The sequence below is a fragment of the Puma concolor genome, chromosome B4, assembly GCF_028749965.1.
Source record: "Puma concolor isolate L17-30 chromosome B4, mPumCon1.1.hap2, whole genome shotgun sequence".
NCBI classification, from domain to species: Eukaryota; Metazoa; Chordata; class Mammalia; order Carnivora; family Felidae; genus Puma; species Puma concolor.
The window spans coordinates 32,199,456-32,226,237 of NC_141673.1; the positions used below are offsets into that span (position 1 = coordinate 32,199,456).

General features: G+C 35.9%; 1 long non-coding RNA gene across 1 annotated transcript in view; it reads left to right on the top strand.

Annotated features, from left to right (window-relative positions):
* LOC147579008 (uncharacterized) overlaps positions 1-26,552 on the top strand; it is a 45,104-nt gene extending 18,552 nt beyond the window's left edge. The window contains exons 2-3 of the long non-coding RNA XR_015253115.1: positions 9,184-9,218; positions 25,949-26,552. This is a non-coding gene — a long non-coding RNA (uncharacterized LOC147579008). The remainder of the gene's footprint in view (positions 1-9,183; positions 9,219-25,948) is intronic.
* The last annotated feature ends 230 nt before the right edge of the window (positions 26,553-26,782 follow it).

Consider the following 26,782-nt stretch of genomic DNA (forward strand, 5'->3'; position numbering starts at 1 on the left):
AGCCCAGGGTCATGAGAAAGAGCCAAGATTTTAACACAGGTCAATGTATCTCTGAAGTTTACATTACTGTTCTTTGACCTGTCATTTGTCCCACTTAATAGTTTTAAAGGACTAAGTCACCAACCCATTTGGTTATCCCAATATTCTGTGATCTAGTCAAATTGTGGACTATTTATTACCTTTGTTTACAAGTGAAGACATTGAGGTTTACAAATGTTACATATCTTGATCTAATTCATAGCATAGCCAGAACTTGGATTTAAGCATTTTTAATCCTACTCAATTTTTTTTTTTTAGTAGAATGCTGCCAAGAAGCTACTATCTGGGGAAGTTTTGAAAAACTTAAAAAATTAAATCTTTCCTGATGTACAAAGGTTGCTTTTACATGGGTTTTCAGGAAGAAATACCAAAACATTTTAGAGACTATAAATGGTCCCCAAAAGATTATCACATACATTTGAATTCCCAGAACCTGTGAGTATGTTAGGTTGCATGGCAAAGGGCAATTGAAGTTGAAGATGGAATTAAGATTGTTAATCAGCTGCTATTAAAATAGATTTTTCTAGTAAATCCAATGAAATCACAAGGATCCTTAAAAATGGAAAAGGGAGAGGGCGCCTGGATGGCGCAGTCGGTTATGCGGCCGACTTCGGCTCAGGTCATGATCTCGCAGTCCGTGAGTTCAAGCCCCGCGTCAGACTCTGTGCTGACAGCTCAGAGCCTGGAGCCTGTTTCAGATTCTGTGTCTCCCTCTCTCTGACCCTCCCCCATTCATGCTCTGTCTCTCTCTGTCTCAAAAATAAATAAACGTTAAAAAAATTTTTTTAAAAATGGAAAAGGGAGAGACATCTGGGTGGCTCAGTTGGTGAAGCATCTGACTCTTGATTTAAGCTCAAGGTTCGTGAGTTCAAGCCCCAAGTCGGGCTCCATGCTGACAGTGCGGACCTTGCTTGGGATTCTCCCTGTCTCTCCCACTCTCTCTGCCCCTCTCCTGTGTGCGTGCTCTCTCTCTCTCAAAATAAATAAACTTAAAAAAGGTAAAAAAATGGAAGAGGGAGACATAAGAGTCAGAGACTGATATAAGATGATGAAAGCAGGGTCTAGGTGAGAAGGATTTGCTGGCTTTAAAGATGTGCAAAAGGGGCCATGAGTCAGGGAATATGGGTCTTTAGATGCTAGAAAAGACAAGGAAAGAGATTGTTCTCCAGAGCTTTAAGAAGGATTCTCCCAACACCTTTATTTTAGTTAGGGAGATCCTGCATTAGTGTTCAAAACCTCTAGAATTGTAATAAATTGATGTTGGTTTCAGCCACTAAGTTTGTAGTAATTTGTTACAGCAGCAATAGAAAACTGATACAGAGACAAAAGATTTGAACAGGAAGAAAGTAAGCTGATAAATAATAGTGGGTTATTTTTGAGTCAGTCCTCATGAGATGGAAATGGATGGATATACTGATACCATCAATTTTGAGAAGGCTAGAAAGTTATAATGTGTTTGAGGTTAGAAGTTACGATATCTGACTAGGGAATTATAAAACATATCTAGGCTAGGGAGGATCATAACTCTTCCTCGGTTTCAATAACTTTCTCATTTGCTCTCTCATCTTTGGAAAAGAATCAAAGTCTTTGTAAAGAGGTGTTATTGTGTTGAGAAAAGAACATGGGAACAAAATTCTGTTTAAATTAAAATGAACTGAGAGAAATGTTTAAAAAGTGCATAGAAGAGCAAGGGGCTTTGTCTGATCTCACCATTTCTTCTCAGCCTCTCTGACCTGCTATGCCTACCAGGTCAAAGAAGACTGTTTAGCATTTTCTTTTGTGAATCAGTTTGAAAGAGAGTAAGAACAAATGCATGCTGGGTCCAAAATTTCAGTAAATCTTTTTAGGGAAATTTCAGAGGTCTATGCACAGAGAAATGGAGAAATTTTAAGATCATTCCTTTGCAGACTGTCAGATAAGATTACATTAGGCTGACCTGCATGGTTTCAGCGTAACTGAAGAGAATTGCTTGAAAATGAGTAGGTGATTGATTCAAGTCTCTCATTTCACTTTCATGTTACATCCTTCAACATATATATTTTCCTTCTGTACTGTAAAATCTTTCTGCTAAGGGGCTATAGGTCTGCAGAAAATTGACATTTTGGATACAATCATTTTTAATACTGACATAGTGGTCATAATGTATTTCATTTTCCATTTGGAAATATATATCAAGGGTTAGTTTCTCTAAAGTTGGAAAAATTACAGTATTTTAGTCATGCTTACATCTAGACATTATTCTCTTTTGGAAAGCTCTTAGACTACGAAACTCTAATTTTGGCAATGACTGAATCTATAATGATGCAGTATTGCCATAATGTGGATCCAACAAAGACATTAAGGCAAATGAAACATTTAGCCCATCATTATCATGGAAAAAGAACAACTGCTCCAAACCGGGCAGGATGGGCGAGAAAACAGTTTGATTTGCCAAATAGACGAGATCATAGTGGATAGTTATGAATTTTCACTTATTGCATTTATATAAATCAGGCCATGTTGTGGATGATCTTGATGTTCTAATGAGAAGTTTCATCGTAAGCATATAGTAGTAACAAACCATCTAGTATGTGTGCTTTTATTTGGAGGAGCCTGGGTGACACAGCAAAGCCATAAGAGATTTACTTTATAGCATTTGCACATTATAGCCCACACACCACGGTCAACAATTTTTTCTAACTAATTTATATGAAACTGCAACTCAGGTAATACACTTTGTGGTTTCACCGGAACAAAATGAATCAACCAGAACAAAAATGAATTTTAACTTCATGAGAAGGATATGTATGAGTAAAAAAATACTCCTTAGCAGACTGGGAAATGGATTATTTTGTGCTGTAGCAGTCTTGATTTACAAACTCTCTGAAATTATACAAACATGTTTTCTCTAGTTTTGTCGTGTGTGTGTGTGTGTGTGTGTGTGTGTGTGTGTGTGTGTGTGTGTGTGACAGAGAGAGAGAGAGCGAGAGCGAGAGTGAGCACACACTATAGCAGCAAAGGACTTCTGGGTGTAATTCATCAGAAACCCAAAAACATGAGCTATGCTTGGGGCCTCCTAGAAAACTAAATGCTAGTTTCTTGGTATAACTGAAAATGTTGGGGCTTTTATTTGCTTCCTAACTTGTGATCTGAATAGGGCTACAATGAAGCTTTAGTGACTCTTCATCTCAGGCGAGTTTAGTTAACTTATGTTCAATGTCATATTCTTAAATCATTACATATATAGCTTCATCACATATATGGCTAAGTTCTCTGGGGGATTCCTTCTGCTCGCCCAAGGTTGATTTCCTCATCATTGTTCTATATCACATTTCTCTCACATTTTGACTTTGCTTCAATAATTATCCTCTTGCTTCTAGTTAGCATATAGATAGGCTCAAACTAATCCCATCTTTAAAAAGCAAAATAAAGTCAAAACTTTCACTGAACCCTATCATCTTTTACGGACACTTTTTTCCTTCCTTTCAGAGTTCTATGTTATACCTAGGCCTCACACTCAAATCTCTGCACAGACTAGGCTTTTGATGGAAATGAGAAAAGTGGAGCCTTGGGGAGACCAAAGAAGGTTGCAGGGTGTGTGTTCATCAGCTTCTGCTGGGGCTTATTCCTTCCCTGCAAAAATGCAGATCCAGATACCAGAGGGTATCTAGTTTCTCATTTTTCCAAGAGGACCTGGAAATCTGATCTAAAATGTCTTTTTTTTTTTTTTTTTTTGAGGAGGAGAGCACATGAGTAGGGGAGGGACATGGAGAGAGAATCCAAGCAGGCCCCTCTCTGTCAGCCCAGAGCCCAATGTGAGGCTTGAACTCACAAACTTCGAGATAATGATCTGAGCCAAAAATCAAGAGTCGGACGCTTAACCAACTGAGCCACCCAGGGGTCCCTAATCTAAAATGTCTTCAGTGCTACATGTTACTGACTAATAAAACCCAGCCCAAATCAAAACAAAACACGTTGCAGGTCTGTTAAAATTTCCCCTGGGTTGAATTCAGCTCATCACTTGCTAGTTTGGGCTAGTTTGCAGTCTTTGGAATATTCTTATTGTCCTCACTTTCTCTCTTCTCACTAATTCTTCAAACTGTTTTAATATAGCATTACATAAATTAAACTGTAAATAAAACTCAACATAAATAAAACTGCTCCTACTAAACTCATTTGTGATCTCCTAAATACCAAACTCAATGATCGCCTCTCTGAAGCATTTGATATTCAGGATCACTCTTTCCAGGTGCTTCTTACCGATGTACCTGTCACTTCTCAGTGACTTCCTCATTGAAAGTGCTTTCATATTTTCCTTTGCAGACTCCTTTTCTTCTACATTTTCTTAAATACAAATGTCATTAAACTTTCCATAGTCTTCCATTTTATTTTTAATATTATTGTACATTAATTAATGTATATGCAATCTCTTCTGAGTGGTGTCATCTGATTTCTTCACTTCAACTTCTACCTGTGTAATAGTGACTTTTAAATGTGTATTTCCAGCTCATATCTCTTTTCTTGGTTTCTAAATTCATACCTAAATGTTTATTAGGCATCTATAGTTAGCCTTTCCTAAAACTTCTCTTGCTTAATTAAAGACATTTTTTCTCTTCTAAATTTTGGGTGAACAGCCATCTGGTTTTTCCCAGGACTAAGGAATTTCCCAGAATGGAGGACTTTCAGTGTGAGAATACTGGTATAGTCCCAGACCAAACAAATGAACAAGCAATGATTGGTCACCCCACCTTTTTCCCACCTTGTTTCTTTTCTCTCTTTTTAATATTGGTTTATATAACTACCAAAAAGTCAGTTCCTAAAACAGGAAAACTTAGAATCATTCTAGATCTGAATTCCCAAAATGTGGTCCTTAGAACCTCTGTGCTGCTAATTAAAAGTGAAGATTTGAAACACAACTCCTGTCTTATACCAATTGAAACAAAATATCTGAGGATGGGTCATTTGGACTTGCATTTTAACAAGTTTCCCAAGAAATGATTAAAGTCATTTAGGTTTTAAAATCCCTGTTATTGACCCTTTCCTCTCTTGTTCTGCTTCACACAATCAATAGGCAAAACCATTTCCCTTATTGTCTCTTTTTTTTTTCCTCATTCTTACAAGTGCCTCCTAGATGGGGCTGTCATCATTTTAATATTATGTTAGAGTAATTGTCTCCTAGATGATTGCCCTGATTCTAGTTAACTCTTTTTGAAAGCATCCTCTACAATGCTATTACAATGAATATTATAAAATGCAAATCTGGGGACGCCTGGGTGGCTCAGTCGGTTAAGTGTCCAACTTCCGCTCAGGTCATGATCTCATGGTTCATGAATCTGGGCCTCGCATCAGTCTCTGTGCTGATAGTTCTGACAGAGCCCGGAGCCTGCTTCAGACTGTTTGTCTGCCTCTCTCTCTAACCCTCCTCAGTTCATGCTCTGTACCTCTCTCTCAAAAATAGACATTAAAAAAAATTAAAATGCAGATCTGAAACCTACTCATAATCTCTCAGTTGTTTCCTATCTCCTATAGTTACAATTAATAATAATAATAATAATAATTATTATTATTATTATTATTTGCATGGTATATGAACATGTTTGGGAGCTAGTTTCTCATCTACATCCTTCACAGTGCCCTTAAACATTCCTGTGTATTATTGGGTACCACTGTCAATTTATGAGCTTTGGGTGGAATTGAATGGAATTGGCTCTACCTGAGACCAGGCATGGCCAATCAAATAATAACTTTCTGAAAGCAACATGACTGGAAAGGCATGTCACATCGTCCAAATAAGTCTGGTCTTACTAAAGCCAATTGCTGAATACTGCGTGCATGAATGAAAGCAAAAGAGGCGTTCTTTTCTCGTGGTCTTGAGCCTGGAATGTGGACTTCGACACAATGAACTTTTTACCTAAGAATGAAACCAACATAGAGGAGAGAAAAGTCAGAAGATGGCTCCTGATGACATCCTTTAAGTTCTTGGGTCAATCCTGATTTGTGCGGTGATTCACTTAATATCTCTTAGCTCCAAATCCATATTTCTAAATTTAGGGGACTGGGACTTGGCCAGCTAACTTCACAGACTCTCTTGATAGCCAACTTCCCATTGGGTTCTCCTAGTGGGAGGTGCTAGAGTCAAAGGGAAAGAAACAGAGGGACTTCCCTTCTGGTCACAGCTCCTGACAGTGTGGCTCCAAAAAACTGAAGACAATTATAGCTCTAGCCTCTAATTTATTTATTTTTATAATAGATTTTTTGTATCATGGTAAAATATGCTTAACACAAAATGTCATAAAATGTACCATTTTAACTATTTTCAATTGTATCATTTCAAAAGGCTTTAAAAAAAGCAATATAGGCATATCTTATTTTTATTGTTTGTTTTTTTTGTATCTTTGTTTTGTACTTCACACATACAGTTTTTTTTTTTTTTAATAAATTGAATGTTTGTGGCATTAAGTGAGTGTATTAGTGCCTTTTTCCTAACAGCATTTGTTCACTTCATGTTTCTGTGTCACATTTTGGTAATTCTTTAAAAAAAATTTTTTTAATATTTATTTAATTTTGAGAGGGAGAGATAGAGAAGCAGAGAGAGGGAGACACAGAATCTGAAGCAGGCTCCAGGCTCTGAGCTGTTAGCACAGAGTCTGACGCAGGGCTCGATCTCATGAACCGTGAGATCATGACCTGAAGTTGGACGCTTAACCAACTGAGCCACCCAGGCGCCCCACATTTTGGTAATTCTTGAAGTATTTATTTATTTTTTATTTTTTTTAATTTTTTTTTCAACGTTTATTTATTTTTGGGACAGAGAGAGACAGAGCATGAACAGGGGAGGGGCAGAGAGAGAGGGAGACACAGAATCGGAAGCAGGCTCCAGGCTCCGAGCCATCAGCCCAGAGCCTGACGCGGGGCTCGAACTCACGGACCGCGAGATCGTGACCTGGCTGAAGTCGGATGCTTAACCGACTGCACCACCCAGGCGCCCCTAATTCTTGAAGTATTTAAAACATTTCATTATTATTACATTTTTTATGGGATCTGTGATCAGTGATTTTTTATTTTATTATTTTAATTGTTGTAGGGTGCCACAAACCATACCCATATAAGATAGTAAACTTATTCTATAAATGTGATGTGTTCTGATTTCTCTACCATTTGGCCATTCCTCCATCTCTCTCCTTCTCCTTGGGCCTCCCTAGTCCCTAAAACACAACAATACTGAAATTAGGCAATTAATAACCCTACATGGCCTCTACGTCTTCAAGTGAAAGAAGTGTCACATATCTCTCACTTTAAATCAAAAGCTAGAAGATTAAGCTTAGTGAGGAAAGCATGTTGAAAGTTGAGGCAGGCCAAAAACTAGTCCTCTTGCACCAAATAGTGAATTAGCTAAGTTGTGAATACAAAGTAAAGATTCTTGAAGGAAATCAAAGGTGCTATTCCAGTGAACACACAAATGATTAGAAAACACAGCTTTTTTTTTTTTTTTCATTGCTCATTGCAGGTATGGAAAGAAAAAGTTTTAGTGGTGTGGACAGAAGATCAAACCAGACAACCCAAAGCCTGAGGACACAAGATATTTAGGTTAGCTTATTAACATCCCCTTGTGCTTCTACCATCAGAGTAACCAGTTTCCTGGAAGTAAATGCTTTCTATTTAAAATGGCCTCCGTTTTTATGTCTGGACCTTGGCTGGTCTAGGAGCGAACTCTCTTTTTCTTTGCTTAAGCCAATTTGGGTTATGTTTCTTGTCTCTTGTGATCAAGAAAGTGTTAAATAATATGCTTTTCTCAATGCCTAGAATGTTCTTTCATTGCCCATGTGGAAAATTGTCAACAATTCTTTGAGGTTCAGTTACAGCATTATGTTTTCTGCAACTCTCTAACTATGCCCATCCCTTGGCATCACACCAATGACATTGTACCCTTTCAGCCAGAGCTATGTACTTCTTTCTCTTTCTTCTTAGAAAGTCTTCTGAATATTGAGTTTTCTTATTGTATGAGAGTGCATCAGACATTAAATGAATTTTATAATAATTTATAGATATCTCTTTATATTTGAAATCTCTTAATGCTTTATTTGCTTCTTTATTTTTTTAAATGTTTATTTATTTTGAGGGAGAGAGAGAGAGAGTGCAAGCATGAGCAGGGGAGGGGTAAAGAGAGAGGGAGAGAGAATCCAAGCAGGCTCCGTGCTGTCAGTGCAGAGCCCATTGAGGGGCTCAGACTCACAAACCATAAGATCACGACCTAAGCCGCAATCAAGAGACAGATGCTTAACTAACTGAGCCACCCAGGCGCCTCTATTTATTTATTTTTTTAAAGTTTGCTTACTTATTTTGAGAGAGCATGAACAAGAAAGGAACAGAGAAGGAGAGAGAAAGAGATGAAGAGAGAATCCCAAGCAGGCTCTGCACTGTCAGCATGAAGCCCGATACGGGGCTTGAACTCATGAACCATGAGATCATGACTTGAGCCGAAATCAAGAGTCAGATGCCTAGTGACTGAGCCACCCAGGCATCCCTTTAATGCTTTAAGTTGTTGTGATTTTAAAAGGGCCTGTGGCACTAAAGCATTTGTATATTTTACTTAGTATAGATATGGTTCACATGAACATATATTTTACAAATCATATTACACTCATTGCTTAGTTGAAAAAATGTTTCTAGTATGTTTTTTCAATGAAAAAAGTGCAGTGTCTGAAACTGCATTGATACTGAAAAAATTTTTTTTTCACACTTACAAAGTTTTTGTGTGTTATCAAAGGATAGAATTTTGCCCTTTGGTATATTGCAGCTTATTTTATTGTTTGGAGGATTTCTGCTGAATTCAATCATGAGAGCATATGTTTCATGATTTGATTCCCTTGGATTTAAACCATATTCTAGATTTTTATGCATTATTTTAATTTCTACTATATATCAAAAGAACCCAAAACTATTTCTAGATTTTCCATTTATAATTCGCTCTGAAAAAAATGCATTGAAAGTAGATACTATATCCATATGAGCTCTCAACTACTCTGATATCTCTAGGTTTGCTTTTAAAGTTACCAAAAATAATAGAATGCATTTTATCCTACATTTTGAATGTAGGATAGTGCCATTTTATTAAAAGCTTTAGTGCTGTTTTATTAAAAGCCTGATAATAATGGTCTTTTACAGCTCAAGGAAACCTTCTGAAGGATCTATTGATAAAGGTATGTCAAATGAGATGTTTGCTTCTTTTTTTTATTGCAAAATTGTGTAATGACAGCCAGTGAGATTATATATCAGTATAAGATCTCTTGAATTTTTTAAACATAAACCAAATTTGGAATAAATATCCCCAAATCTTGTTGGTGTTTCAGTGGCACTGAGGTTCTCTTGAAATGTCTTAGGGTTGCCCTCTGCAGAGATTCTTAAGGACTGTATCACTATGTTTTATCTCTATAGAGAAATCCACTGACATTGTCGCTGATGTACCTGTATGTCTGTAATGTACCTGTACATTAATTAATCCATTAATTCATTATTTCACTTTCTGAGTGCCAATCACATGCCACAAACATAGGCACTGATGGTATAGACAATGAAGAGAGAATTGTTTTGTAGGATGGAAGTGCAAGGAGAGTGGTATACACAGAGTAGTTGGGGAGATTTGTATCAAAGCAACCCAGCTGTGTTTCTGGGGAAAAAGGGAGGACAGGGTACATAAGAAAGCATTAGTACCAGGTGACTATATCTCAGACTATTTAAACACTTTTCCTAGCCAGATACTTGCCCGGCCAGGAATAAATGAGGAGGGAAAATTTCACACTACGGAGAATAAATTGATATATAGAAAAGAATTCGGAAAACCAGAGCAGTGCATCCTGTTAATCCTAATATGATCTGATTACTCTGAAGACCCGTGGTTCTTCATTACAGAAAATCATCATGAATACTGCTGCCCCTTGCTAGGTGTGCTTCTGCTGGGGACTATGTTACCTGGTAATAGTCAACCACAGTCACTGGAGTCTCTTCTGTCCCATCAACATAAGCTTGTTACTGTAAATAATTTGACATCACCAGATTTCACAGTTCTGCTGAAACTACCACCATTGCCATCTATTAAAAAGCATAAAATGCCCTTTTTGGAGCTTTTAGTCCATATTTGATAGGAATAGAATTTACTAACATCATTATATTATATTATCTGGAGCCAGCTTCATTTGGAAACCTCATGTCATTTCAGTGCGGTCTCATTTTGTTATTAGTGTGGGAATAATACAGTAGCATGCCATAGTGTATGATTTCTACACTTTTGCATTTCATAGTGCAATAAAACTAAAAAAAGTGGAGATATGCAGGCTTAATAATGTATAATTTTAGCTGAAAAGACATGAGAAATATCTATCATCTACACTAACTACTGCTTTAAAATTATATATATATAGTATATATTAAATGATATATATATATAATGTTTAAATAACCACTGAATTTGAAAAATATGAATATAGTTCACTTTGAAAAACTCCATGATTATACGATCTTCTTAATTTTTCTACAGTTTAGAGAAGGTTTTTATACCACTGAGTACTGTGGGCCAGTAGGCCTGGGTTTGAGAACAAGTGATGTAAGGGTTAGGGAATGGCCTTGAAGTTGGACATGAGTTTATATCTAAGTTATGCCATTTTTCTAGTTGTGTGAAGTTGGTTAATGTGTTTAACTTCCCTGAACCTGTCTCTTTACCTGTATGTAAGGCATAATTGTCTGCTTTGCTCTCAGCACAAGGTTGTTGGAAGTATTTAAAAAGCTAATGCATGTGAAAAAAAATTAAACAATAAATGTTATAAAATATAATTCTAAAAAATTCTATTGAGGACCCTGAAGGAATTACAAATATTCCCCTCTTCCCAATGTGAAGAAAGAAGAAAGAAAGGGAGTTAAAAATTACTTACTGCCTTTTAGATTCCAGAAACAGATATAACTGCCTTTCATTTCTTTTATTCCTCACAACAAAGCTAAACATTACATATTTTTTTTTTCAACGTTTATTTATTTTTGGGACAGAGAGAGACAGAGCATGAACGGGGGAGGGGCAGAGAGAGAGGGAGACACAGAATCGGAAACAGGCTCCAGGCTCTGAGCCATCAGCCCAGAGCCCGACGCGGCTCGAACTCACGGACCGCGAGATCGTGACCTGGCTGAAGTCGGACGCTTAACCAACTGCGCCACCCAGGCGCCCCTAAACATTACATATTTTAATAAACATTTCACAACTGGAAAAAAAAATCATGAAGCTCAAAGAGTTACCCAATTTGCCCCAATCACATAGTTGATGAAAGGTGAAATTAGGAATTCAGTCCAAAACATGTTCAATTTTCACTATTTCATGCTCCTCTGCAAGAGAAAAAGCAGCATACTCTGTGTTGTCAAAAAGCATAATCATTCTTTTTAGCTCTTAAAAGTATGAAATGTTAATTTTGGGGTTAGCTTATAGCAGAGGCCACAGTCAAGGACAAATTCTGTCAGTGTAGTTTATCCTTTAGGCATTAAATTCCTGGATTACATTCAGGAACCTTCTCCTTTATTATAATTAACTGCCAAATTAACTTTCATGATGAATAATTTAACACAATTATTCAGATGTACTTCAGGAAGATTCTTACAAAGAAAATTAGGCAATACCATGACATTTAAAATAAAGTTTCCGCAACTTCTTTTTGGGGGCTAAAACAAAGTAATAATACAGTCTTAGAAACTAATCATATAATTTTTGAACTCAGGAATCATTTCTAAAATGACACTCTGTATTATCAAGTATAAGAATGGCATATGAGGGGTGCCTGGATGGCTCAGTCGGTTAAGCATCCAACTTCGGCTCTGGTCATGATTTCGCAGTTCATGAGTTCAAGCCCCACATCAGGCTCTCTGCTGACAGCCGTGAGCCTGGATGGAGCCTGCTTCAGATTCTGTGTCTTCCTCTCTACCCCTCACCCACTCACACTCTGTCTCTGTCTCTCTCTCAAAAATAAATAAACATAAAAAAATTAAAAAAAAAGAATGGCATATGAAACTAATGATTGAATTAAGTGCATCCATGTGCTATTTTGTGTTTCTAATAATAAAGACAATATATTTAGGGTCAGGTTCATACAGTCTTAGAATATTTTCAAATGATTTTCTCACTTTCCCAATATATAGATTTACATTATGAGAGAATATACCTTGTTCCTATACATTTAAGATATAAAATGACTTACTTATAAATCAATTGTGTTAGTGTCCTATGAGTCTTTAGAGATACATTTGGTGGAGCTCAGACTTTGAAGACTGTTTATATTCAGACTGTTTATATTCATGCTATGTTAAAGCAGGACAAAATAAAACGTGGATGGAAGTTGAGAGTGGAAAACAGGTATCTGGATTCACCACACACACAAAAAATTGTGTGTGTGGTTCTTTGTGTACCTCCCGTATGTATCATAATTAGAGAAAATTCTTATTGCTTTTACATCCATTTTTTTAGTACCTAGTATTATAAGTGGTACAGAGTGAACACTAGGTAATTGTCCATATCTCAAAAGTATCTTGGTATTTGGCACCATAGAAAAATACTTTTCTGTGTCTAACTGAAGTTTCCATTTTGTAAGACTTCAGCTTTTACAAAAAGTCAGGTTTAAGGAATTGAAAAAAAAAAGGTATTATCAGTGAAGTGGTGACTTACCAATGTTTAAGTTTCTTTGCTCTGGGCAATCCTTGTACGTGGCTTTAAAGAAGAGAACAATCAGATGTGTATTAGATATGAAACTAGTCCTATTAGATATCTCCTGTGGCCTCTGGAGCATCACTGGCACTATTAGGCTGAGGCACACTCTCCGTATAAATTGTTGGGATGTAAAAATAGCAAATGTCAATGTGCTCCTTTTCTTTCCTTTCTTAACCTTCATGTGTTGATTCTGAAAAAATCATTACTAAGCTATATTTGCTACCTTAGTTTCTTGGAAACCTAGACAGAGGATCTAGAGATAAGTAGCAAGCAATTTCATTCTTTACTTCCCACTGCGTTTTGCTGTTGCAGCTGAAATGGTATATGACCTCTGTATTGCCTAGTCACAGCAGGGTAACTTTAAAGGACTAGGAATTTGGCTGGAGTTAACACTTCAACCCTTGAACATTCAGGTTATTATTTATATAAGACCAAGTATACACAACTGTTATTGGCTGAGCATAGACTGATTTTCCCCCTTTGCCTTTTTTTTTTCCTTCAGTTCAGATAAAATTTACTCTTTGTGCAAGAACACTATCTTAAAGTAGCCTTGCCTCAATTTATCCATTTTCTTCTGGAAAAAATTTCTTTTTGGCTATACCAACAAGTCAGAACACTTTGTTATTTCTATTAGATGTCCTTGGCTTATATTTTATGGGATCCTTGAGGATGAGAAGTATGTATTCCTTGTTACTAATATCCACAGAATTTTTATTCTACTTTGTACTTTTTAGCTACTTGAAAAATATTGGAAAGTAAGTTATTTGGTTTATATATAGGTCTCTGTATTTACATGAGTCCTGAATATCACCTTTTTTTTTCAAACAATAATATTTACATATTACTATGATGAATAAAAACAATAGCTACTACTAGTTCCTGATCATTTTCTTTATGTCAAGCACTGTATTTGTGCACATGCATCACATGGAAATCTTGTTAAATTGCAGATTATGATTTAGGACACCGGGGACAAATCTTAGATTTTTTTTGTTTTTTTTTGGGGGGGGGTATTTTTTCACAAGTACCTATGTGATCCTGATATTGCTTGTCAAGGACCACACAACAGCCGTATAAATAGTAGGTACTCATTTTCTCATTTTTCAGATGAGTAAATTAAAACTTAGATAGATGAAGTAGCTTGCCCAGTGTTGTACAATTAGAATTTAGCAGAGCTGTTCTCAAAACAATTTGTGTTTATTGTGAAAACTAATCCTTAAGCCAGTGCTACTAAATCTTAGCTGTAGGAAAGAACCTGTTTTTCTCCTCCCAAACTATTACCATTCAAACATTTTGTGAAGTACAGTATAAATGAATTACTAGAGAAATGAGATGCAAGCTTGTATGTTTTATTTTTAGATTCAACAGATGTAAAATTACACAAAGTTACTATAAAAATTTCTAAACAATTACTCCCAATTTCCATGTTTTTCCATAGCAGATCAGTAATAATTCTAAGACCAGCAGTGGTCCGTGAGGGCACTTTGAATAGCATTGCTCTAAACTACTATGACATTCAGGAGAGCAGAATTTTTTTTTAAAGCAATCTCTACAACCAACATGGGGCTTGAACTCACAGCCCCAAGATCAAGAGTCACATGTTCTGCTGACTGACCCAGCTGGGTGCCCCAGGAAAGCAGGATTTTTAAATATACTCAATTGTCAACTCAATGGAAATTACAATGGTAGTTTTTTAAATAAAAAACTATTAGTTTCTTTACATTTAATAAATACATTTTGTTTAAAAAAAAAAAAGGAAAAGGAAGAAAGAAAATACCAAGAAGAAAAACTGAAACTAAAACATAATTCTTACAGATGGGTCTTAGAATATAAGAAGACTTTTGCTCAACTAAGCAGAAATGAATTGATTTATTTTTTAATTTTAGAGATAGAGTATGTGAGTGGGGGAGAGGGACAGAGGGAAGGAGGGGGCAAGAGCAAGAGCGAGAAAGAGAGAGAATCTTAAACAGGCTCCACACTCAGTGTGGATCTTGGGATCATGACCTGAGCCGAAATCAAGAGTCAGATGCTCAACTCACTGAGCCACCCAGGTGCCTCTGTATGGATCTTTTTATCTTGTCCCCAATTATTTAGAGAAAGTTATATTTTTTTCCAGAAGTATTGCTATTTATTTCTTAATTCAATTGCATTTTTATACCTTCTAGTTTCTCTGTGAATGTTTAGTGGCATTAGGCATCTCATCCTTGGCTCTAAGTGTAGAGTCAGGCAGAGGTTATGGCAATATTTTTATATCATTTCATAAGAAAACTAACACTTTGTGTTATTTAATCTATTTTAAACATTCTCCCTTCTTCAGCAATCTGAGAAGAAAACACAAGATAAAGCAGCACTACTTGTGAACACATTATCCTTTTCATCGATCAGTATGGAGAATGTCTGGTGTTTCTCCTTTTATCTCATTAATCTGGAGTGTTTGCATATTTTTTTCAGAAGAGAATCTGCCAGTTTCAGAATTATATTACTCCAGAATCATTTAAAATCAATCTCCTTTTTAGGGTAGATGATTAGCTTTAGTTCCTTCATGGTGTTTGAGCTTCTGTTGAAATCCTAAGATTTTCTGTTGTGACTATTGATCTAGCATCTAAGATCCAATATTTTGTGTTTGACATAATGTTAATATTTTTGTCTACCTGCTAACTATAGTCAAATTCCAGTGCTAAGCAACTTAAAGCTTTGTTCCTTTGTTCATATTGTTTAACGTTTTCCTTACTGGGTAAAAATGATAGTATCATTGCTCTAAATCTATGAAAAGTAGCATAGGAATTAAAAATCCCCCAGCATTTGCAGTAGTATTGTCTAGGAAATAAATATGTAATAAGTTGACTAATACCTGAGATTGTACCAGGATAACCTAAGGAAATCTATACATCAAATATGAAGACAGAGTTACTTAATTTTCTTCAAGTCTTTCAGGAGTCAACCTCACACAGCAAACCCAGATAGACCTGGTTTGTACATTGGTTCTGTTGCTGGAAGCTCCCTGGATTTAAACAGATTTATTTATTTATTTATTTATTTATTTATTTATTTATTTATTTACTCACTCTCAACTATAAAATAGTACTAATAATATATCTACCTCATAGTTGCTTGATATGACCCAAGATAGTATATGGAAGGAACCTAGAATGTTGTAAGATGTTCAATAATGTTCCTTTCTTTCCTTTAAATTTTATTTTTGAGGTGAGTATGTGTGGAGGGGCCACATAGACAGTTTTGTATTCAGGAACAATATCTATGAAGTAATAATTTTCTGCAAGACTAATTCTTTATTGTTTTTGTGGTGGGATATTTTATACCTATGTCTATATCAATATTTCTGTATCTATTCCTGCATCTATATCTATATTCAACTCCATGTTTCACTGTGTATCTTTATTCATCATGTATACCTATATATCTGATATATTTGTATCTGTCTATCATCATCTATCAATCCGCCTACATTTTGATTATTTTTCTATCTGTACTGAGGAGGTAATATTTACTCATATTCCAGACCAAATGTGTGAAGAAAATGTAATTTTTTGCTTCTATAACAGATGTAATCTTCCTCTCTCCATTTAACCCCACGGGGTGTTACATTGGAAGGAGAACTTTAAACATGTCAATTAACAGTGCCACTGTTTTTTTTCTAGTTAAAATAGTGTTCTGTGGATGACTCGATCTCCTTTAGGCAAATGTCTGGCTGTTCATATTTTCTCCCCCAATAATCTGCTTCTATGCAAGTTGACATCTGGGTACAGAGGGGGCCTGTACCATTTGGGGTGGTGGGAAAAAAAGGGTGTTGTTTCCTGAATCCCCCATGTCTGTTGTGAGTAGCTGGTATTCTCTGGCCTTTTTTGAGTGGTGGGTGGCAGTTATGGCCAAAACTTGTGTTTCTGTCTATGTTTCCCTCACTTACTATAAGCTGTGATCCCTCTTAGAATCTTCTTGTTCCTTTACTGGGGTACATGGGAACCTCTCAATCATTTACATGCCTTATAGACTACAAGGAGCCAGGGTACTGAATAGACTCCTTTTTCAGATAACTTTTTATGCCAGAGTTCTACTAGTCATATACCATGATGGACCTAAAATTGAGTTGGTTGCTAGTCTTCTTCTAAAGGCCTTTAGTTTCTCCAGATATGCTAACAGTGGTCCCACTGTTTTTTGACCATTCCCAAAAATAATTGGGTAGGAATACCACCCTTGTGCAGCTTAGTCATGAGCAGTAGAAAAAATTAGAACCCTGAAATTTACCCTTTTATCTTACTTTCATCTCTCTTATCCTCCTATAGTCCTATTGAGGGAGAGGAAGAAAGGGACCAATTCTGTATTTCCTCTCCCTTTTCTAACCCAACTCCCTTAATGTCATATCCCTTACTTCCTTTCATGGACTCAGGGAGGAAGGAGTATCATTATTGGGATTTGATATGTATTACAAATTATTCCAAGAATATTGGGATGGATGTCCATAAGGCCACAAATCAATCTCCTTTGAAAGGGAAAAGTTATAACTGAGACTAAATTTATATAACCCACTTTATATGACTTCAGAACATTTAATGACCTAGGAATTGGTTATAAGTAAACACATCACCATAATGGAGTTTATCTATAAATATTACTTTAATCTTCTGGCAAGCATTATGACCTATAGCTCTTCTCAGTTAATGTGTCCTTTTCATCCATGAGTTTGTCAGTATTGTAATGTAACCTCCAACTGCCTGCAACTATTGTATCACTTTCAGCCTAAAAAATTAAACCAGTGCTATTGATGTATTTTTCTCCAAGATTTCTTAAATGGAGACTTTCCATGATTGAAGCAGATTAATACCTTATCACAGTGATGAGACTAAGTTCAGACTGCCATTTCATTCATGTAACATGTTGGGGTAGATGTACTGTATGTATCATCCTGGATATTTAGTATGCATGCATATTTTTTCCAAAGGCATGAAAAACATTGTCATAGTTATTTATTTCATTTATTCAATAAAATATCTGTTGAATATTACTAAAAACAAAGCAATGAAATGTGGCTGCATAGATAAATAAAAAAATTTCCCGGGATATCTGGGTGGCTCATTCGGTTAGGCATCAATCTCTTGATTTTGGCTCAGGTCATGATCTCGTAGTTCGTGAGATGGAGCCCCACATTGGGCTCTGAGGTGAAAGCGTGGATCCTGCTTGGGATTCTCTCTCTGCCCTTCTGTCTTTGCCCCTCCTTTGTTTGTACTCTCTCTCTCTCTCAAAAATAAATAAACATAAAAAAAAAAAAGAAAAACATTTCCCTACCCTTCTCTTGGACATATAGCCAATCAAGATAAGTATGTAAACAAATTATTTAATAGGATGTCTTTTTTTAAATATACCTTTAATATACTTACCAGTTTCTTTAAAGTCCCTGTCCAATAACCCCAACAAGTGATTTATATCTGCCTTAATTGGACATTTCTTTTCTTGATAATGGGTTAACATTTTCTTACATCTTGTAATTTTTATTGTATGCTTGACACTGTGGGGTAAAAGTATAATAGATACTGAAGTGAATAAAATTTACTGATGGAAAAAGGAATGCCTCTCCTTTGGTTTCTAGTTTGGGGAGTGGATGAATCAATACACTATGTAGGTAAGCTGTATTTAGGTTTTGTTGCACTTAGTTAACCATTTGGTTCAAATATTTTGGGAGCAGATTTAGGATTTTCCCTTCAGCAGAGCTTGGAGTCTGGTCACTGAATCAAGTGATTATTGCCACCTAGGAAACTTTCTGCAGCATGGAAGTTCCCTCTCTGTCTTGTTGACAAGTTCCAAACTTTGGAGGACATCTAAAAGTTCAGAGTGCCTGGCAGGCATTTCTCTCAGATCTTCTGCTCAGGTTTTAGCCTTCAGATGGCTGCTGAAGTGTACTCAATGAAGGCTGAGTGCTTTGTGAGGGATTTCTGTGAACTCTTCTGCCTTGCTCTCAGTTTTTAGTGAGCTGTAATAAACATAAGAGTTAACAGAGTTATCATGGCAGAGTGCTGATGGGCTGGTAAGACCTTAGTGTGTGACATATGAGTTGGCTATTGAAAGATAAACAGGATTCAGACTGAGAGAAGTAGTAATAGAAGGACCCTAATCCATATGCTTTAACATTTAGGTTGATATTGATAGATCTACTTTACCTTATAACATCACCAGGAAAACTGATCCTTAGCTTGTGTGCTTTTCTTTTATTTGCTTTATATTTTATAGGCAAAATTGTATCATCAGGTATATACTGTCTCTTTTGTATATTATTTCCTGACAAAATTTAATTTTTGACTGACACAAAAATACACGCTTTAACCAATACTTTCTTTATTTAAAAAAATTTTTTTTATTTAAAATTTTTTTAATGTTTATTTTTTATTTTTGACAGAGAGAGAGAGAGAGAGAGAGAGAGAGCGAGCATGAGTGGGGGAGGGGCAGAGAGAGAGGGAGACACAGAATCCAAAGCAGGCTCCAGACTCTGAGCTGTCTGCACAGAGCCCTACGCAGGGCTTGAACTCACAGTTGGAGAGATCATGACCTGAGCCAAAGTCGGATGCTCAACCGACTAAGCCACCCAGGCGCCCCCCAATACCGTCTTTCTAATTGCATTTTATTTAGACTCATTGAGATTATCATTGTGTTTTGATAGGAATAGTTGCCCAGAAATAATTGTAGGTAATATTTAAGAGATACTTAACTATATTTAAAGGCTGGTGTAAATGCTTTATAGGAATTATTTCTTTTAGGACAACCCTTTGGATGCGGAACTAATATTATGGTCATCTTATGGATAAGAACATTAAGAATTACAGCACTTATATGACTTATTCAATGTGATATGGTTAGCACTTGGTGGAGCTGGAGCCCAGTTTATTTGACCCTGCAGTCAGAGATGTTAATCGCTGAGTTCTTCTCCATTTTGCCAGTAGAAAGAGATAAAATCAGCAAGTCCTAATACTCCTGTGGAGTATCTCTGCTGTGATCTAATAATGAAGATGACACTGCTTATAGAAAATTAAAGATTTGAACTGAAGTACTACAATCTTGCTATCAATCTTGCTTATTCTATGTTATCTCTAGGTAGGTATTTATATAATGTTCGTAAAAAATGATATTTAACTTGCCTCATTTTCTGTTGTTCTTCATTTACCTGTGTAGCACTGAGTAATCTATTTTAATCATCTAATACTGTACTTTAAGTATGAAAGAACATTCAGAGTCCCATACCTCAAGATTACTTTTTCAAAATACTCAACATATTTAATTAAAAGACTTGGTTAAGAAATATGGAAATGTGGGGTGCCTGTGTGGTTCATTTGGTTAAGTGTCTGACTCTTGATCTCAGCTCAGGTCTTGATCTCAGGGTTGTGAGTTCAAGCCCCACATTGGGCTCCACACTCAGTGTGGAGCCTACTTAAAAAAAAAATGAAAATTTTCCACAAAATAAGATTTATAAAAATATTTTTCTTTAATTTACAAACATTAATTTTACTTATTAAACATCCATGGTAAGCTGAAAAGTAAAATAACAATCAACACATAGTTTATATTTTCCTAAGTCATAAGTTGGAATGGCAAATATTAGAGAAATTATAGAAGAATAGAACCTGTTTTTGTGTATGTTTGGTATAACATTTAGCATTCTATTATTGATTTTTTATAGGCTTCCATGTGTGTCTACTTGCATACTTTCTTCATATGTAATATTTGAACCTTACACATGTATTTAAGTCAGAGTTATTTTTTATTTTATTTTATTTAAAAAAAAATTTTTTTTTAACATTTATTTATTTTTGAGACAGAGACAGAGCATGAATGGGGGAGGGGCAGAGAGAGAGGGAGACACAGAATCGGAAACAGGCTCCAGGCTCCGAGCCATCAGCCCAGAGCCTGACGCGGGGCTCGAACTCACGGACTGTGAGATTGTGACCTGAGCTGAAGTCGGACGCTCAACCGACTGAGCCACCCAGGCGCCCCCAGAGTTATTTTTTAAAATGTTAATCAGATCATGTCCCTTTCCCATTTTCAGCATTTTAATAGTTTCTCATCATCAGTATGAGATTTGAAGTCTTTACTATCACTTGCAAGGTCTTACATCAGCTGGCTTCTCTGACCTTATTTCTGACCACTTTCATCCTGACTCATTCTTCTCCAGCCACCTAGTTTACTTGTTGCTCCTTCAACATGGTAAGAAAGATTCAACTTGAGGAAATCACAGATTTTCTTCCATTTTTATGGAATGTTTATGTCCCAGATAATCACATAGTTTGCATCCTGACTTCCTTCTTGTCTTCCTTCTTGCCTAAATACCATCTCCTCTGTGGAACCTTTCATGATTATCTAAAGTAGCACCCCTCTTTACCCTGTCTTTACATACTGTTCCTACAGTGCTGGGACCCATGCTTTTACCACAAGTCTCAGCTCTCTGGAAATTCCATTGGCTAGGATACTCCTTCCATCCTGAAATCAAACTTCCCTGTATATCAGAGGAGCCTGGTCATTCACTGGGAAGAGTTCTCAGATTCATTTTTAGCAATTGCTCAGAGTTCAGTGCTTACTGTCTAACTTCTTTTTCAGTTGGGATGGGAGCTGAGGGAGTAATACAATGTATTGGAAATGGAGAAGATTTTTACTTCAACCTGAGAAAGGCTACAAGTTAACAAGCCTGAGGTGAATATAGTAGGGTTCAAGAAAACCCCCCAAAACTAAGAGATAACAACAGCAAAGCATGTATCAAGACCAGAGTCAAAGATATAAACATAAAAATTAAGGGGACACCTGAGTGGCTCAGTTGGTTAAGTGTCTGACTTCGGCTCAGTCCATGATCTTGTGGTCCATGACTTGGAGCCCTGTGTCGGGCTCTGTGTTGACAGCTCAGAGCCTGGAGCCTGCTTCAGATTCTGTGTCACCCTCTCTCCTTGCCCCTTCCCTGCTCACACTCTTTCTCTCTCTCCCAGAAATTAAATATATATATATATATATATATATATATATATTTATTTATTTATACACATTTATATGTATATATATATATATATATACACACACACATATATATATATAAAATAATTTTTTAAAAAATAAAAATTAGGTAGATAAGGGGGAGAGCAGAATAATTGAAAGTTAATTGAGTGGAATCTGGAGGAAATGCCTAGAGATTCATGCTAGTTTGCTGACATAGGTATGTATTAGTTATGATGTGATGCACCCCAAGACAAAAAGTGCCAGGAGTATGTATTATCAGGTACAGAGTTAGGTGTTTAAAATATTTTCGTCACAATGATGTTGAACAGTTTACAGATGCAGGAAGTATAATAGAAAATCATAAGCAGTTCTATCTTATTGCAATGCTGTGGACATGATGTTATGCTTCATGGGTGAGGTATGATTTGAGTTGGGCCTTGAGTGTTGGATAATAGTTGTAGGCAAGAGTAGGCAGTAAGATGGGAAAAGATGTACACAGGCCATGAAAGAATATCATGAAAAGTTCAAAGGTAGGGACTTGGGGATATGTTAGAGGAATAAAAAAGGGCTTTTTATCCTATCTTATTAATTTCAGATTAAATTCAATATGTGTAAAATTAAACAAATCTTAGCTATATTTTGGACTATATCCTAAAGCATATGTAAAGGTTGATATCAGCTACAAAACCTGAATACCAGTCTCTGTCAATTACTGAATTACCAAGAGGAACAAAAATTGCAAAGTTTTTCTGATGATAATCACTAATTCAGTAAGCACTTGGGTGCAGTTTATTTGGACAAACATTTATTGAGCTCTAATGTGATAGGTAGTGTATTCAATGATGGGGTTATGAAGATAAGTAAGATGTAGTCCCTCAAGGGGCACAATAGTGGGAGAGACAGATTGGTAGATAATTAAAATACAGCTTTCTACATGTACAGTGTGTACTCACCAATATTGAGATTTCCCTTACAGCTGTAATTATTATTCAAACCAATAAGGAATTGATTGTTAAAGAAAAGTACTTCTGATTTCTAGATTTTTTGTTTTTGTATTTGAGCAAGAACATGTACATTTTTTGTTTATATTATACATATGTTTAGACTTTAAAAATGATTTACAGATATCAAGGGATATTTTATGAATTGGACAGTAAACACATTTTTTAGGTCAGAAAGAAACAAAGGCGATCATAATAGAAGATGCTGTTAGTTATAAATAAGGATTTCATTGGCTGGACCCCTATCTTTTATCCTATGTCATCATATCCAGTGAAAACTCAGAACTTCACAGGCTTTCTCTCACACATCTCTTGGAAGCATAGTGATTTATTGTTTGTTGTTGTTCCTGGTTGATGCCAGGGTGTTTACCTACCATCTCATGTGTGTTTGAGTTAGCATTAGATGGACGACTGGATGCAAACATAAATATCCTACAGGTCAATGTTTGTAAGTTGCATTAAAATCAGAAAAAAATAACAGTAGTTTGCCTTTTTGGAAGACCTTTATATATGAGCATAACCAATATTTTTAGAAACCTCTCAATTGAATGAATTAATACTTTTATATACAAGTAGGAATTTGATCCTAGAAACAACAATAATGAAAATCAAAAACTATGATTCAATAATGATTTCTACTTGGTGCTTGATAGATTGAACATAGCACTGGTAAGGATGGGATGCCTAGTCCTTTAGCTACCTGACAAAGGCAAGTCAATGAGGAATAGGATACAGGTGTAGTCATGACTTAGATTCCATAGGAGAAACCACAAAACAGATTTTTACAATTTCTGTCACTGAGGGTTTTATCTTCATATCTGTGTAAACCATCAGAGATTATGCAGCTCATACTTTTTTCGTAGAGTAAATCATTACTTGCCACATTTACTGCTGTACTTTCCTGAAGTCCAGCTTGATGGACTATAAAAATGAGAATGATTTACTCTCAATATATTTCTATTGAAGCAATAATCATTGCAAGCCATGAACATACACAGGCTGTTTTTCTTCTGGGTGAGCATATCTCAAACCAGCTCAAGAAAGAGAAAGTTTAGGAATGTAGCTAAGATGGGTGAAGCCACTCAACAGATGTTGAGTGAGTGTAATGTGTTCATGCCATACTAGGTACTATACACGCTGGTAAGGAAGAATTAGGTGGCAATTTAAAAAAGTGTCAGGGGGGAGACTAATAGTGTTGAAAGTTTGAAGAGGACAAGATGGAGGACAAACCATGTATCTTAAGATGTTTGGTTTCAATTATCTGGAAGACCATACTCAAAGCAGGAACATACCTGTTTTAGGGTAGAGAGACCGCTAGGCTTCAAGTCAGGACCTAGAGGCTAATTTTGTTCTGGCATTAATTTGCATTTTCAATTTAGGCAATGGGCTTTAAAGAATTGAATTTCAGTTTTGTCCTCTGTACAGTGGTCTACTTTTATGTATGAGTTGTTTCAGGTCTGACTCTATGATCCATGAATTCTTTCTCTAGTTCCACTGAGGAAAGAACAAGAGAAACAGGATTTAGATAATAAAACGTAGGAAGTTAGAAATAAAGACACAATAGCTGGTGATGAGAGAGACTCAATATCAGGAAATGCTTTTAAGAGAAGTCAAGATGCCACTGTTTCAGCAGATAAGTGATAATGTTTGGCTTTCTAGGCTGCTCAAATCACTGGCGGAAAGCAGTAGGGACAGATGATTTCCATGGGCTTCTTCAGCCTTCTGAATCACTTCCTAGATTGCCAGCTTTGAAGTGTCAAAGAGAAACAAAGGTGGATTTTGTTCAAGATGGCAAGACAGATTTTATTCAGATTATTGCAGTGGGGGAGAGGCACTTCAGTATAAACAGCTCAAATCCACTGAAACAAAAGGTAGGAAGCTTGTTTAAATGCTGGGGGATGCTAAAGGAAATGTCCTGGGCGGGAGCTGCGTGGAGGATGTTAGGGTAGGGGCGGTTGGTCAGTGTGCTCAGGCCTTGTGTCTGCTAAGTGGCATGTATTGAAGTTAGACTCCTACCTCCCACAGGGGCCTTAGTCTTCTTGATTACATTTCAAAGGGATGACTCCTAGGTCCTTGAGAGAGACCTTTCTGGGTTATAAAAGATATATTTTAAAGAGATAGAGGTAGGATTTACAACTGTATACTTTCTAAAGTAAATGCTCTGAGAAAAAGGAGGTCAGGGGACTGAAGTCATGTTTTGGCTGGAAGAAACAGTAAATTCTTTTGGCAACACTGAACTTTCTCAGGCAGATATTTTAAGGGGCTTGGGGTAGTCATCCTAGGGACATGACCTTGAGCTAATAGAAGCTATGCTGGAGTTTGGTCAAATGCCTTAGTGTGTGTGCGGGAAGTAGATGCAGTCATCTGTGCTGAGAATCTGTGCAGCCAGTCTACAATTCTCAGAAGGCAAACTGTAAAATTATACTTACTGTTGGCTTTCAGGGTAAAGATGTTTTCCCTCCATGTTGTTCTGAAGCTCCCTCATTGGAACTACAACTGTCTTCTTGTACCTTAGTTTTTACTCTTGCAGCTCACTTGGTTACTAAAATGATGGAAAGTTAGGGAACAGTCTTACTCGAACTGCTCAAACACACCTTGTGTAATGCATGTCCCCACTAGATGGCACTCTAATCATAGAACTATCATTTAAAAAAATCAATAATATCGACTTTATATATGAAAAATTCCACTTACTTTCTGTCTTAAAATTGTTTTCTCTTTACCACTCAAATGAAAAGCATAGCTCTCAGAACACTTGAATTTTTTATATGTAGTTTTAGAAAATTGTCAAGTTCAGTTATTTTGTTGGGCATTCAATAATTTATAAGGCCTTTTTATACACCATATAACAAGAAGCAAAATTCAATAAATACATGGGTGGTATGAAATATTAGTTTATGTTTAGTTGGTTCAGTTTGGTTGTTGTAAAGTGAATTATACACTTTTTAAACTCTACAATGTAATGTAAAAATTTTAAAGTGTTTCAAAAACATAAGGGAGGTGTGAAGGGAAATGCATTTGCTGTGAAATAAGCCAGAAAAATGGCCTTTTTGCGTTCCCATTTTGACATCTCTATGTATTTGTTGCTTATAACTATGGTTATACTTAATGGAAATAAATGGGTTTTTAAAAACTTTCCATAAAAATCTCTTCTAAAAATCTCAGCTCCAAAGATAGGTAACTGTCCTCTCTCCTCTGCTTGGTCTTTCAGGAACCTGGCTTTCACTGATGAACAATGGATTATTTACATATGTATTTATATGCCAATAGCAGGAAGCTTTTAAAATTAGAATGAAAGTGACCTTTCCATTTCTGGAATGACCAAATAGACCAGAAATCAAAACTAAATTTATCTGTGGTTTAGCTTAGTTGAGCTAGGAAGGGAAAAAATAAGATAAGTAGATAAAGTATGCATTGCAAAAGTGATTCCTTTTTCAGGAATAAAACAAAAGATTTATAGTCAAATAGCAAAGAGGCCCATATTTAGGGTTGGTTTTCAATAGCAACAAGAGTCCAAATTAAGAATAAAATAAAATAGGAAATAAATGTCAAGCAATGTGCATTTTCTTTTATAAAATCAATACCTGAAAAATGACTTTCTATACACTGATAAATTTCATAAGATTTTTTTAAAATAGTATGAATGCAACCTGAGAAACATTATCTGATTTTAAAATGTAGATTTAAAAGGTAGATAACTTAGGAAAAAAATATATTCTTTGTAAAAGGATTAATTTCACTTTTCTTTTTGGTGAATTATATGAAGTCATTTGAAATATGATTAAAATTAAGTATATATATAACTTATAAGAATATATTAATTGGCACTTGTATGTTTCTTACCCTCCTGGAGTAATTTATTTACTTCTCCCTCTTTTTTTTGTTAATATTTTAAATTTCTTTTTAAAGTTTATAATTTCCCTGGGTAAGTCCAATGTGTGTCTTGTAGTAGATATCTGATAAATGTGTGAATAAATTGGTGAATATTGTATGAAAAGACATGAGTTTACACAGCTATGAAAACAAATTATGAAAATTTATAATG